Here is a 15,192-nt window from a genome sequence, read left to right on the forward strand (position 1 = left end):
ACAGATGGACAAGGTTGTGGAGGAGGACGAGGACATCTTCACCTCCCCCATAGGGGTTCCTCTACACTGTTAGGTAAAGTAATCCATCGATCTGACCCCAGGTGCACCACTACCCAATGGACCAATCTATTGGCACTATATTCTAGAGAATGAAAAAATTGAGAGGGAGATTCAAGAGCTGCTGCAGAAAAGTGACATCCGTCTTGGTACATAAGAAGGATGCGACTTGGAGACTCTGTATTAACTATCAGGCATTGAATAAGATCATTGTCTGAAATAGGTACCTAATCCCATGGATTGATGAAGTTTTGGACCAACTGAAGGGGAAAAATATTTCAGCAAGGTCAAATTGAATTCTAGCTATCACCAAGTACCAATCGAACCCTCTGATGTGTGGAAGACTACCTCTAAAGCCAAGGAGGGCCTTTCCGAATGGCTAGTTATGACTTTTGGGTTGACGAATGCTCATGCAACCATCATGAGGTTGATGGATGAGATCTTGCGGCCCTTCACCAACTCATTTGTGGTGGTATGCTTGGATTACATCCTGATCTTAAGCCAGAGTTGGGAAGAGCACCTCCACCACATCCGACGGGTTCTCCAAACACTGCGGCAAAATAAGCTATGTGCCAATTTGGAGAAATTAATTTTTGGCCTAACCCAGGTTTAGTATTTGGAATACATTATTGATGAACAAGGGGTGCATGTGGATCCAGCTAAAATCCAAGTCATTCGAGATTGGCTAGCCCCAATCACTCTGATAGAGCTCCATAGCTTTCTGGGTCTTGCCAATTTCTATAGCAGGTTTGTGTTGGAATTCTCTCATATCACTTGGCCCTTGAGTCAAGTCACCAAGGGAGAAATGAAAGAAAAATTGACTTGGTATGAATCTCAACAAAAGGTATTCACAAAGTTGAAACATGACCTATGCTCTGCACTAGTTCTCACTTTACCATACTTGCAACAACCATTTTAGATCGATATAGATGTCTCTCACTATGCTATTGGGTTAGTCCTTACTCAACAGGGGAATCCATTGGCATATCACAGTGAGACACTTTCGTACATAGTCTGCAAGTATCTCACTTATGAAAAAGAGATGTATTCCATTATGCAGGCTTGCCAACAATGGAAACATTACATTTTGGGGAAGGAAACGGTCATAGACATAAACCACTGACCCTTGCATTTCATACATATGCAAGGGAAGTTGCAGAATGATCGCCATCAAAAGTGGCCCACATACCTGTAGCAGTTCCATTTGAATATCAAGTATAAGAAGGGTAGCACCAATAATGTTGTAGACTACCTCAGCCGACCACCGATCATGGCGTTAACCACCGTGCTCAACTCTTATGGGCACGAAACTTCTGATTGGCCACTTCTCTACAAAAGTGACCCAAAATTCGACCACACATTCTAAATGCTCTTGGAGGGTCAAAAAGTTCCATATTTTCACCTCCAGGATGCCTTGCTATTCCACATCGGAAACCTTTGTGTTCCTTCAGGCGAGCAAGCCAAGATGATTTGGGAAGCACACTATAGTTAGGCCACTGGGCATTTCAGGGTAAAAAAAATAGTGACAGTACTGTAGAAGTACTTATTGGCCGAATCTTCAAGGGGATGTCAGGAAGTAGATCAGATCCTTCACTACCTACACCATTTCCAAACCGACCATCAAGAAGCAAGGCCTATATACTCTGTTGCCTATCCCTAGTCGACCTTGGGAATACATTTCCATGGATTATATGTCGGGTTTTCCTTCTACCAAGCATGGAAATGACTGTGTTTTTATGGTCATCGACAGATTCTCAAAGATGGCCATTATGGAGACATGCAAGAAGAATATCACAGCAGAAGCCACTTCTAAATCCTTCTTTGAATGTGTGTGGGTACACTTTGTGATCAAAGTCTATGATCTCAGATTGAGACAGGAGGTTCCTCAGTACATTTTGGTCCAGTCTCTGGTCGATGCTAGACACCAAGCTCACTAAGTCCATAGCTTTCCATCCCCAAACTAATGGGCAGACAAAGGTCATCAACAGGATGATCTTACACATTATGCACATGTACAACTCAAATCATCCATGCACATGGGATGAGAGCCTTCCCTATGTCCATCATAACTATAACTGGGCTCTCCACAGCTCGACTGGCCACAACCCTTTTCAGGTGGGCTTGGGACTCCAACCACTATGCCCCATTGATGTGGCCATACCATTTGTAGCTACCCAGGAATATTTGGATCATGACGAGTCGGAAGTCGATAAGGAAAATAACTTCATTCAGCACATCCAACATATCCACGAATAGCTCCATGATATTCTGGAGAAATCAAATGCCAAGTACAAGCAACAACATGATCAACATCGGGTGCCACACAAGTTTTAGGTGGGCAGCAAATTTTGGTTGCATTTGAAGAAGGAACAACTTACCAGAGCCTATTAGAAACTCAAACCACTTCAATATGGTCCTTCCACCATTACCAAATCTATGGGCGACCATTCATTTGAGCTCAACATTCCCCCATTCCTTGGCCTACACCCAGTGGAAAAGTCTGGTTGAATTTGCAGAAGGAGCACCTTATCAAAGCCTATCAGAAACTCATACAAATCCAATATGGTTCTTACACCATTACCAAGGCTATGGGAAATAATTCATTTGAACTCAGCATTCCCCCATTCCTTGGCCTGCACCTAGTGTTCAATGTGGACTGGCTTCGACCATACTTCCCACCATTGTTGGACACACCAGACATTGTAGAATAGCTCGCACCTACAAAATTAAATCCAAATTGCATGGAGTAAGCCACAACTGATCAGATCATGGACACACAGATCAAGAACACCCGAAAGCAAAGGATCCAACTATATCAAGTTGTTAAAGTAGGCCAACTCCTTCACCAGGGCAAGTGGCTCACTAGGGACTAAGTTCAAAAGAAGTTTCCTCATCTCATGGGGGAATGCAATGCAATGGGGACCATTTCTTCCTAAGGGGGGAGAAATGATCCAGGTGGATACTGGTGGCCACCCGCTTATTCCACTTGGACCCCCACCATTGTTTCTTTCAGTTTTTTTGTTTCCTTATTTGTAGCACAATTTACTATTTTTGGTAGTTTTTGAGGTCGTGGACTTATGGATCCGTTTTGAGGCCCTAAATGACGTTTTTAGGGGAAAATGGGAGCATCATGGGTCATAAATTGATGTTGGTCACTCAAAAGTTGTAGCCCTCAAATAGATCTTTCTAACGAGGTATTGTACACATCAAACAGATATCGTATACCGAAATTACGACCCTAGGAAGTTGATGTACCAATTTAACCAAACAGGGCTCATAGTTTGGCACTTCATCTCCTAGGGTTAGGTTTTTGAATTTTTAGGGTTTTCCATTGTTTCTCAATAATAAACAGGCCTTCAGGTCTCATTGTAACATAGTTCAAAGGCATGTAACTGCCACATCTCTTCTCAGAGATAAGTTACCATTGCCCGACCTAGTCTTATTTCCATTATGTTTGTAAGCATATTTCAGTATTTGATATTAATGAAATGAAGTGTTATTTGAACTGCATATTTGTATTTATGGTTATATCTGTAATTTTTTGCGTTCCTGTTTAAATCTGTTGGCATTATGACACAGGTTTGGCACTATGGCACAGGTGTTGTCCTTGAATGCAACTCACTCAAAGGGCAGATCACAGTTCTGGCTCTCAGAATGAAAGAAAATGAGGTATATGCAGGTTCCTCTTAACAAAGTCATGTATACACATGGGATTACCAACCAAAGGGCGCTTATATGTATGCACACACTTTCATGCAAAGAAAAGCGCGTACATGTGGGAAAACTTATGTTTGGTCCATGGTATTTAGTTTGATATATTTGAACCTATGGTTTTGGTCCTTGGTATTGCATCCAAAGTGTTGAACCCAGGTATTAAGTCCCTAGTATTGGTTCTCAATGGTTTTGGACCATGGTTTGAGTAAGGCCTAAGACTATAAAAAGGGAAGGAGATCATTTGGCAAGGGTATTGACTTAAGCATTGAATATCTTATGATGAGCAAGATCTAGAATACTGGTCATTGGGTTATGGTGCATAACTAGATCTGAATCAAGGAGGAACCTAAGCACAAGGAGAAGGATAAGTTCTATTGATGGGTCAAGATCTTAAGGCTTGAAGAGAAGTAACTTTGTGTAATTTTGATATGTTATATTTGGCACATGATTTGATCTATAAATATGATAATCTGGAAATAACTGATGTCTGAATAAGTAAAAAAAAAGGGGGTAAATTATCTTTTATATATCTGTACGCAAGTTCGGCACAGCAGAGGTGCGTATAAACGCAGGTTAAGCAAGTGAAGACAACATATACACTGGTTGGCTTTGACATAGTTGCGTATGTATGCAGGTTTCTACATAGTGAAGTAGTGCAGGTCTCTTGAAATATGTTTTAGCAGCTTTTGTTTATTGCTGCAGTGTTCTAGATTCAGAATTGGTGTCTAGTTACTGGTACTATTTTCTGGTTACAACATTCTGAGAAGTTATTGGTTGATTCAATATTTGTTTGTATAAAGGAGATTGGTTTATGCATATATACTTGATGTTTGTTTGATATTCATGGATCTAGTCTGAAAATTTATGAAGCGTGGTCCCTAGAAGAAAATAGAAGGTTGTAGCCTTTCGTAGGTCAGCACCTACATACTAGTACCTTAGCTAGTACAAGAGCTAAGGAGGTTGTAGCTCCCTTCCAGGAGAAGCTGGAGAATGAGAGAAGGTTGTAGCCTTCTACAGGTAGCAGCCTGCGTACTGGTATAAGACTTCACTAATATAGAACCATTGTAAAAAGAAGTTTCTAATTTAAAAGAAGATAGAGACAAATTGCAGTAGGTGGTTTTCACCCACATTGGGTTTCCACCTTACATCTTGGTGTTCATGTGTGTTGATTATGTGCGATGATTTTCTATGCTTCACTGCTCCTGTTTACTGATCATCTGGTTAATAATGTTCTGATGCACACATTAAGAAGCAACTAACTGATTTCTAAGTTTACTTAATATATGTTAGTTGCATTATACACAGTTGCGTATACACGCAATTTTCCTTAACTGAAGTAGCATATATGAATCTGAATATGGAAATGAAAATGTTATATTAATTAGATAATATTGATTCACCCCCCGTCTCAGTATTATTTCCAACAATTGGTGTCAGAGCAGGTCCTTCAGAGGAAGCTTGATCGCTTGAAGGAAGATCTATCATCATGAGCAACTACGAAAAAGAAGCATCAATCAGGCCACCAATTTTTGATGGGAGAAACTTCGTCTATTGGAAGGTAAGAATCACTGCCTATCTTCATTCTCTTGGTACAAACGTTTGGGATATTGTGGAAACAGGATACACATTTCCATCAGTAACTCCTACAAATACGGCTGGTAAGAAGCAGTGTGAAACAAATGCAAAGGCTGTCAATACTGTATTAGGGAGTCTATCTCAATCAGAATTCGTCAAGGTTATGTAGCTCAAAACTGCAAAAGAAATATGGGACAAGATCATTCTGAGCTATGAAGGAGATGAATAGGTAAAACGAGTAAAACTACAAACTCTCAGAATTCAATATGAAAATCTCAGAATGCACAATGATGAAAGTGTGGCTAACTATTTCCTACATATAGATGAGATTGTTAATTGTATGAAAAACTTGGGTGAAGAAATAAAAGAAGTCGTTTTAGTTGAAAAGGTTCTAAGATCTTTGTCTCCTAAGTTTGATTCAAAAGTTTCTGCCATAGAAGAAAAATAGAATCTACAGAGCATTACCATGTCATAGCTACACGGAATCTTAACTGCTAACGAAATGAGAAAAGGGGGACCATCAGATAGGAGAGAAGCTGCATATAAAGCCTCATGAAAAGGAGATTACAATGAATCAGGACATATGTCAGAAGAAGAGGAAGAATCAAATTTTGTCAAGAACCTTCAATGGGGAACTAGAAGATTCAGAGGTAAGCTGCCTTTAAAATGGTTTGCTTGTGGAAGAGTCGGTCATTATGCTGCAAAGTATCCTCATAAATATAAACTTGAAAAAGGTAAGGAACCAGTTAGATGGAATAGAAAGCATAATGTAAGTAAGAAGAGCTATTATACACATGAAGACAATGATGGATATTCAAATAGTGACGAAGATGAACAACGTAATGATTATAGACTTTTGATGGCCTTTGAGGATGATGATTTCTTGGATGCTATAGATGAAGAAGGTCTCTATGAAGAAATTTATAAACTCAAAATTTGTTTAGAGGAAAGAATATGATTATAGATACTCTGACATTCCAACTTGCTGAAAGAGAAAAACACAATGAAAAGTTAGAATGTGAAATTGTGGGACTTAGAAAGGATATTGAGAAAAAAAAAGTTCTTAATCTTATATTTGCTGAAGGATCTGAAACTTTAGATGAGATTATCAAAGTGCAACATTCTCCTCTAATCAAGATAGGTCTTCGATATACTGAAAAAGCATCTCGAGCATAGAAGCAATCATAGAAGCCATCCACCTCCAAAAGTTATCTTGATGCAGCAAGAAAAAGTGAACAGGTTGATAATCGACAGCAAAAGCATATTGCAGATCACCAAGTAAATGAAGGACAATTTTCTTCAAGAATGAACAAAGATTACCAAGTAAATCGGGGGCAATCTACTTCAAGGATGAACATAAGCTTCAACCAACCATATGTAAATCGTTCTCAATTTGCCTCAAGAATGGATGTCAATGGAAACTACAATCATTTGGTTGGTAGGCTTGATAATCGCAGAAATTTCTTCAATGGACAATGTTTCTCTTGTCATAACTTTGGTCACAAAGCTACTCAATGTGTTGCCTACAAGACCATCATGACTAGAGAAGCTCAAATACAAAGGAGTATGACTGGAATCATGAAAAATACCTACAATAACTTTTCTGCTCTTGAGAATGAAGTAGAATGTTCTATTTGTAACAACTTTGGTCATGAAGATTCTGAATGCAGGAGTAGGTTTTGGAAAACAACTCAGAAGGAGGTGGTTTCATTGAATCCTAAAACATGGAGAAAGAAAGAATCGTAACCAGAAAGATGTGGGATAGCCTTATATGTGGAAGGATAGGAAAATTAGTGGTACATCGACAATGGATGCTCGAAACATATGACAGGTGATAAAGAAAAAGTTCACTCATATAGTGCCTTAGAAAAGGAAAACAAGGTCTCATTTGGAAATGACACCCCTGCACTCATAAAAGGTAAAGCTTTTGTTATTTTAAAAGAAAAGGTCAAGGCTGGAAATGTTATGTATGTTGATGGCTTAAAGCATAATCTATTGACTGTCAGTCAAATGTGTGATCAAGGAAATGAAGTAATATTTCAATCAAATGGATGCATCGTTCGTGAGCTTGCTACAGGAGAAAGAGTGATCAAAGGCATAATAACTCCAAATAATTTATACATACTCAAAGTAGGACAAAAACAATGCTATCTAAGCAAGAATGGTGAACACTTGCTATGGAATAGAATATTGGGGCATCTAAGCTTCTCCCGGATAAGGAAAGCATGCAAATATCAGGCGGTTTGTGATCTCCTTGACATCAGAATTCTAGACAATACAATATGCAAATTATGTCAGTTTGGTAAGCAAACCAGAACTAATTTTCCTGAGAAGGATCAGCTAGCAGGCCACTTGAACTCGTACATACTGATGTATGTGGTCCATCTAGGAAAAGGTCACCTCGAGGAGAAGAATATTTTATATTGTCCATTGTCGACTTTTCTACGATGTGTTTGATAGGAATTATGAAGCATAAAGATGAAGTTTTCGATAAGTTCAAAGCATTCAAAGCCTTGGTTGAAAATGAGTTAGATCGAAGAATCAAATGCCTCAGGTCTGATCGAGGAGGGGAATTTACCTGGGATGAATTTTTCATTTTTTTGAAAAACATGGAATAAGAAGGGAATTCTCTACTGCAAGGACCCCTCAGCATAATGGAGTAGTGGAAAGGATGAACAGAATGGTTCAACAAATGGGTTGTGCTATGCTTGATGAGTCTAGAACTCCTGCAACTTTCTAGGGTGAAGCCACATTTGCTGTAGTTACTATGGAAAAATTGTTCAAAGTATTGATGTAGTGGTTGATGAAGAAGGGAACACTCCTAGGCAAGTAAAATATGAAGATTTCGAAGATAATGAAGACTATCCTTCAACACCAAATCAGATTCATGGTGAAGAAGAAACCCATGGGTCACTAGAAGAACATATAAGAATAGAAGAAAAGACTCCATCCAGGTACGTTCAGAAGTATCATCTAGAAACCCAAATTTTGGGACATAAAAAGGTAGGTGTACAAACAAGAAGAACCATTACAGAAGCTTCAAGTTATCTAGCATTACTCTCTTCCACTGAACCACAAAATGTAAGAGAGGCATGCAAAGATGAATGCTAGGTCAAGGCCATGGAGGAAGAACTTGAGGAGATTGAAAAGAATAACACTTGGGAGTTGGTTCCTAGACCAAAAGATAAGAATGTCATAGGAAGAAAATGGATATTAAAAAATAAGCTAAATGAAAATGGAGATGTGATTAGAAACAAGGCCAGACTTGTTTGTAAAGGGTATGCTCAACAAGAAGGTATAGACTTTGAAGAAACTTTTACACCAGTTGCTAGAATTGAGGCCATAAGAATGTTCCTTGCTCTTTCTAGCTTTCAGAAGTTCAAAATATTTCAAATGGATGTGAATTATACCTTCCTAAATGGAGACTTGGATGAAGAAGTATATATTGAGCAACCAGATGGTTTTATTCTTGGAAATGATCCAAAACTTGTATGCAAACTAACAAAGGCTCTCTAAGGCTTTAAACAGGCTCCAAGGGCTTGGTATTATCAGCTGGATGAGTACCTCCATCAACAAGGTTTTACAAAAGGATCAACAAATAACAATCTATATATAAAAATTGACAATGACAAGTTGCTAATACTTGTTGTGTATGTTGATGATATCGTCTTCGGTAGTAATGAAGAAGACATGAGTCAAAACTTTGCCTTGGTGATGCAAAAAGAATTTTAAATGTCCCTGCTTGGTGAGCTCACATATTTTCTTGGATTACAAGTCCAACAAAACAAAGATGACATTTTTCTATCACAAACCAAGTATCTCAAGCAGATCTTGAAGAAATATGGGATGGAGGATTCGAAACCAGTGCGTACCCCTATGGTAACAGGATGAAACCTCAGCGCAAATGATGAATCAACAACAGTACATGAACCAACCTATAGATCCATGATTGGTAGTTTGCTCTATCTAACAGGTACCTGACCAGATATTATGCATGCAGTGGGAATAGTTGGAAGATTTCAGGCAAATCCAAAGGAAACTCATCTTCAAGCAGTTAAGAGAATTCTCAAGTATCTTCAAAGAACTCAAAACTATGGCTGATGGTATCCTAGAGATACAGATCTCGCACTTCATGCATATACAGATTAAAATTGGGCAGGAAGCGTGGATGATAGAAAAAGCACTAGTGGTGGTGCATTCTTTATGGGTTCTAGATTAGTATCTTGGTTCAGCAAGAAACAAAGTTCAATTTCATTATCGATAGCTAAAGCAGAATATGTGGCTGCTGCATCTTGCTGCACACAACTCGTTTGGATGATGCAAACGTTGCAAGACCTTAAAATCACTTGTACTCCACCTATCTCCATTTTTTGTGATAATACAAGTGTAATTAGTATTTCAAAGAATCCTGTCATGCATTCAAAGACTAAGCACATACCTAGCAAGTATCATTTTCTTCGGGAACAAGTGCTTGAACGAAATGTTAAATTGGAGTATGTTCCATCTAAGGAACAAGTTGTTCATATACTCACCAAACCACTTCCGAGGGAGACATTTGAATACCTCAGACAGAAGCTGGGGGTAGTTAATGCATCATCTTGCCTCTGAATCTTGTCTGTTTCAGATAAAAGTGGATGTACGCGAGTTTCATGAGGAGAATCCACGTACATATGCTGGTTTATGAAGATACAATCGCGTATATGATTGTTTAAAGACAAACAGTGGGCCGGGCTCAGGATGAAAAGAGTCTGATATGGGTTTGGCAAAGACCATCTAGCACAGGTTCAAGGGGAGCATATAGTCTTCTAATAATGCATTGTTGGCATTACCTTAGAAGATCTTGGTTCACATTCACAGTTGTTTCAGGTGGAACACGTGCAGAGGGAGAACATGGTTGATGATCTGAATGATGATTGACAGATGCTGCTGATGATAATTGTTGTCATAGTCTTGCTGTAGATATTTCGTCTCTATGTCATGTATTTATTTTCTTATCAAGGTTATGTAACAACCTATCTTGGTTTCCCCACTATGCCTGGGATGGATGACATAATGTTCTTGTTTTATCATGTGTAAATTCTTGGTGTATCCTGACTTGGTTGGGTAGATGATGTACGCATGAGTCTTTGGTGGTATGAAGGTCATTTATAATGTATAAAGTCATGTTTCTTTTGTAGAAAATCTTCTTGCAAGACCTTACCTATAGTCAGATGGAGCTTGGACAGCATAGTAGAGTAGAGAATTCTGCATGTATTCAGGGGGAGCATAACCCTTTTCCCTTGATGTGAAAGGGGCAGAATGCTTTTGAGTGACTTGGGGTTGCCATCAAGTCCAAAGGGGGAGATTGTTGGCATTATGACATAGGTTTGGCACTATGGCACAGGTGTTGTCCTTGATGGGAACTCACTCAAAGGGCAGATCACAGTTCTAGCTCTCAGAATGAAAGAAAATGAGGAATACACAGGTTTGTCTTAACAAAGTCACGTATACATGCACAATTACCGAACAAAGGGTGCGTATACGTATGCATGCACTTTCTTGCAAAGAAAAGCGTGTACATGTGGGAAAACTTATGCTTGGTACATGGTATTTAGTTTGATATATTTGAACCTATGGTTTTGGTCCTTGGTATTGCATCCAAAGTGTTGAACCCGGGTATTAGGTCCCTAGTATTGTTTCTCAATGGTTTGAGTAAGGCCTAAGACTATAAAAAGGGAAGGAGATCATTTAGCAAGGGTATTGACTTAAGCATTGAATATCTTATGAGGAGCAAGATCTAGAATACTGGTCATTGGATTATGGTGCATAACTAGATCTGAATCAAGGAGAAACCTGAGCGTAAGGAGAAGGATAAGTTCTATTGATGGGTCAAGATCTTAAGGCTTGAAGAGAAGTATATTTGTGTAATTTTGATCTGTTATATTCGGCACATGATTTGATCTATAAATATGATAATCTGGACATAATTGATGTCTGAATAAGTAGAAAAAAAGGGGGTAAATTATCTTTTATAGATCTGTACGCAGGTTCGACACAGCAGAGGTGCATATACACGCAGGTTAAGCAAGTGAAGACAGTGTATACGCTAGTTGGGTTTGATACAGCTGCGTATGTATGCAGGTTTCTACATAGTGAAGTAGCGTACGTCTCTTGAAATATGTTCTAGTTGCTTTTGTTTATTGCTGCAGTGTTCTGGATTTAGAATTGGTGTTTGATTACTGGTACTGTTTTTTGGTTACAACATTCTGAGAAGTTATTGGTTGATTCAGTATTTGTTTGTATAAAGGAAATTGGTTGATGCAGATATACTTGATGTTTGTTTGATATTCATGGATCTAGTCTGAAAATTTATGGAACGTGGTCCTTGGAAGAAAAGATAAGGTTGTAGCCTTCTATAGGTCAGCACCTATGTACTAGTACCTTAGCTAGTACAAGAGCTAAGGGGGTTATAGCTCGCTTCCAAGAGAAGCTAGAGAACGAGAGAAGGTTGTAACCTTCTACAGGTAGCAGCCTGCTTACTTGTATAAGACTTCACTAATATAAAACCATTGTAAAAAGAAGTTTCTAATTTAAAAGAAGATAGCGACAAATTGCAGTAGGTGGTTTTCACCCACATTGGGTTTCCACCTTACATCTTGGTGTTCATCTGTGTTGATTATGTGTGATGATTTTCTCTACTTCACTGCTCCTGTTTATTGATGATATGGTTAATAATGTTCTGATGCACACGTTAAGAAGCAACTAACTGATTTATAAGTTTACTGAATATACGCTGGTTGCATTATAAACAGTTGCGTATGCACACAATTTTCCTTAACTGAAGTAGCGTATATGAATCTGAATATGGAAATGAAAAAGTTATATTGATTAGATAATATTGATTCACCCCCCCCCCCCTCAGTATTATTTCCAACAAAATCTGGATCATTAGTAGAGGAGCTGATGGCCTTGTTGACCACTATGTGTCAAGGACCCATAACAATACACCCCCCTTTTTTACAAAAGGGATAGCGCTTGATCAATGTGTTCGTGTTGTACAACTATCATCATCAGCATGACTTCCAATATGTTATGTAAACCCATTCTCCATGTTTATAATGTAAATAATCTTAGCATACCCATGGCATGTATGTAACGACTTGGGTAAACCTACCTTTCTAGTGACAATCTCCATTCTAGGAGGTTTTTTATCTCACCGATTCATTTTCAGATAATTGGCAAAGTTTTTCCCTCCAGCCTTACCCCAAATATGAATGGATTTTGTTGCGAGGATCTTAGGTGAGTCCTAGTGTTCTTGGTCGAGTCTATGTAAAAGTGATTTTGGAATACTCCTAACTATTTGGTTAGGTTATTTTATTACAAATTGCTTGGTCTACTGGATTATATTTGTGTCGCGGAAATGGGTAGTCTGTGAGGGTCTATTACAAATGGGTTTTCACTGTTATGATGTAAAAAATATGAAAATAATGATGTAAAGTGTCTTGAGGGTTGTAAAAATAATTTATCCCCTCATAGGTTAATTAGTTAAATTTTCTAGTCAAAAATTAATTTAAATCCTAAGAAATAAATTTAATTAATTCTAGGTTCTAGGTGAATTTAAATTCTCCAAAGGTAAAATTCGTCAGTCCTCAAAAATTAAATTTTAAAAGGTCTAGGGACTAAGGTAAATCAATTATTTTGATAAATTTTGAACCTTTCATCCCTGGGGGTTAAGTCAAAATCAAAATTTTGGGGAAATTAACTCAAAAGTTTAATTTTTGAGTTAATTAAAATGCATTTAACTGAAAAATTCGATTTTTATCAAGCATTAAATATTTCGATGGATGAGATTAAAATAAATTTTAATATTCATCAACGGTCGAGATTTCTTTCACAATGATCACTTGAACTAGACATTGGAGGATTTATCGTTAAATAGTAAGTCATTTGTTAGTTGATGGATCTGACCTTTGAGTCATGTTTTTAGCAAAAAGCTCTAGTGTAATCCTTTTTCTAGAATAATGAGAAAAACTTTGGGGTTAAATTATGCTGGTGTTACTCTTCATGGGATACTGTAAAATGTGTTATTTTCATGCATAATTTCTTCTAAGTCCATTGATGATAGCTTCTGAAGAGGGATTTGAGTACATGTATGCTTCAGAAGGGGTTTGAATAATAATCTGAAATTTTAATGTAATAGAAAGTATCTCTATTTGTCTAAATCTTATTATTATTTTCTCACTCTATTTTGATGGTTGGATTGAGTTTTGTAGAGAATTCTTAAAATTTAGATCCTCGGGCGTTAGGGAAAGTTTTTAGTTGGACCAGCCAACACCTAATCCGTGTTTTTTGAAAATCCCAGCTTAATTAGCTCCAGGCTTATCATAAAATTTTATTGGTGATACAAAAAGGATTTTGAGTTAGCACATTCTTTAAAATTTAAAAAAATTATTTCCTTTTTTTTGTGAGGCATAATGATAGATTTAGTTTATTAGAGCCTACAGTTTGTAAATTTTGTGATTATTTTTCTAACGTGGGTTTTTCTGGGTTTTAGGTTTTATCATTGTATATATCATTTTGGTGTTTTCTTGTTGTCATCCAGCTACAGATATGAGGAAAAAATTGTGTAGAGTCCAGATCTAGGCCCTGGAAGGAAAGATCTAGATCTCTGGGGTTTATCAACATAATTTTCCAAGGATATTATTCAAAAATTTTGTAGTCTGAGGGTTTAAAAATTCTTGGATCTATAAATTTTCATGAGGGTTTCTGGGATAAATCTGAAGCAAGATGATTCAAAATTTTAAATAGAATTTCTAAAAGTATTTTAAAGGGTTTTTTGGCTATCATTTCTTTGTTGCTTGGGGTTTTCTAGTAGATAATTTTGAATTTGTTTGTTGCCTGCAAAAACATTATCTATTCCTACCTGCAAACAGGAAAGCCTAGCTGGCTTCCTCTTTTCATTCAACCTCCACAACACCATTCAAAATCCAATGCCATCAACCTTAATCTCTCTCTATGTTTTTTTTTTTCTTAAACCGTCATCCGCTGCGTCCGCTATCCACAATTTCCATTACCTACACTTTTCCATCACCCCTTTACTGCCATCGAAACCTACCATCGTTCTTCGCTTCCTTCATGTGTGTATCCATCAAACTCCACCTACAGTCTTTATCCCAAACCCTCGCTGCCAGACCTATCCCCTACAAATAAAAAATTCAATCCTTACCCATGGCTTCTACTACTCCCTCTTGACCCACAACTTTCTTCGTCATTGCTCCTCTTCATGCAGCCCTCAAAACTCTTGATCATGTGGACTTACCCTTCCCTCATAGTCTTCATCCTCTCCATCCGACAACTTCATCCATTATCGCCACCTTTTCATCCATCTTGCTTCTCTCTTTGTCATTGGCCCAAAACTATAGACAAACCAAGCAAATTCGTTTTTTTTTTCTTTTTCGATTTGTATTATGTGTTAGGTTTAGGTATCTCTTTTATTTTTTTATGCTAGGTTAGTTTATTTAGATATATCGATTAGTTTCTTTTCAATTTCATTTTTTTTTTAATTTGATTTTTTGACTTTGGTCAGCTTCTAGATTCACTTTTTTATTTTAAATTTGATTTTTGTTTTGTTTTGTTTTTGGTTTCTCCTTTTCCTTTTTATTTTTGTTTTAATTGTTTTTATGACTTTGATTTTTATGTTTGTTTTATTTATTTATTTATTTATTTTGATTTGTTTTTTAAAAATAAAAAATCTAAAAAAAAATTAAAAACATTAAAAAATTTAAAATTTTTAAATTTTGGTGACTTTGAATGCTAATGAAATAAATTGAAAGAAGAACTTAAGCTTTCATATTATAAATTTTTAAA

This window comes from Pinus tabuliformis, chromosome 3_1 (genome assembly GCF_031772625.1).
Source record: "Pinus tabuliformis cultivar Carrire ecotype Pingquan chromosome 3_1, CPIR1, whole genome shotgun sequence".
NCBI classification, from domain to species: domain Eukaryota; kingdom Viridiplantae; phylum Streptophyta; class Pinopsida; order Pinales; family Pinaceae; genus Pinus; species Pinus tabuliformis.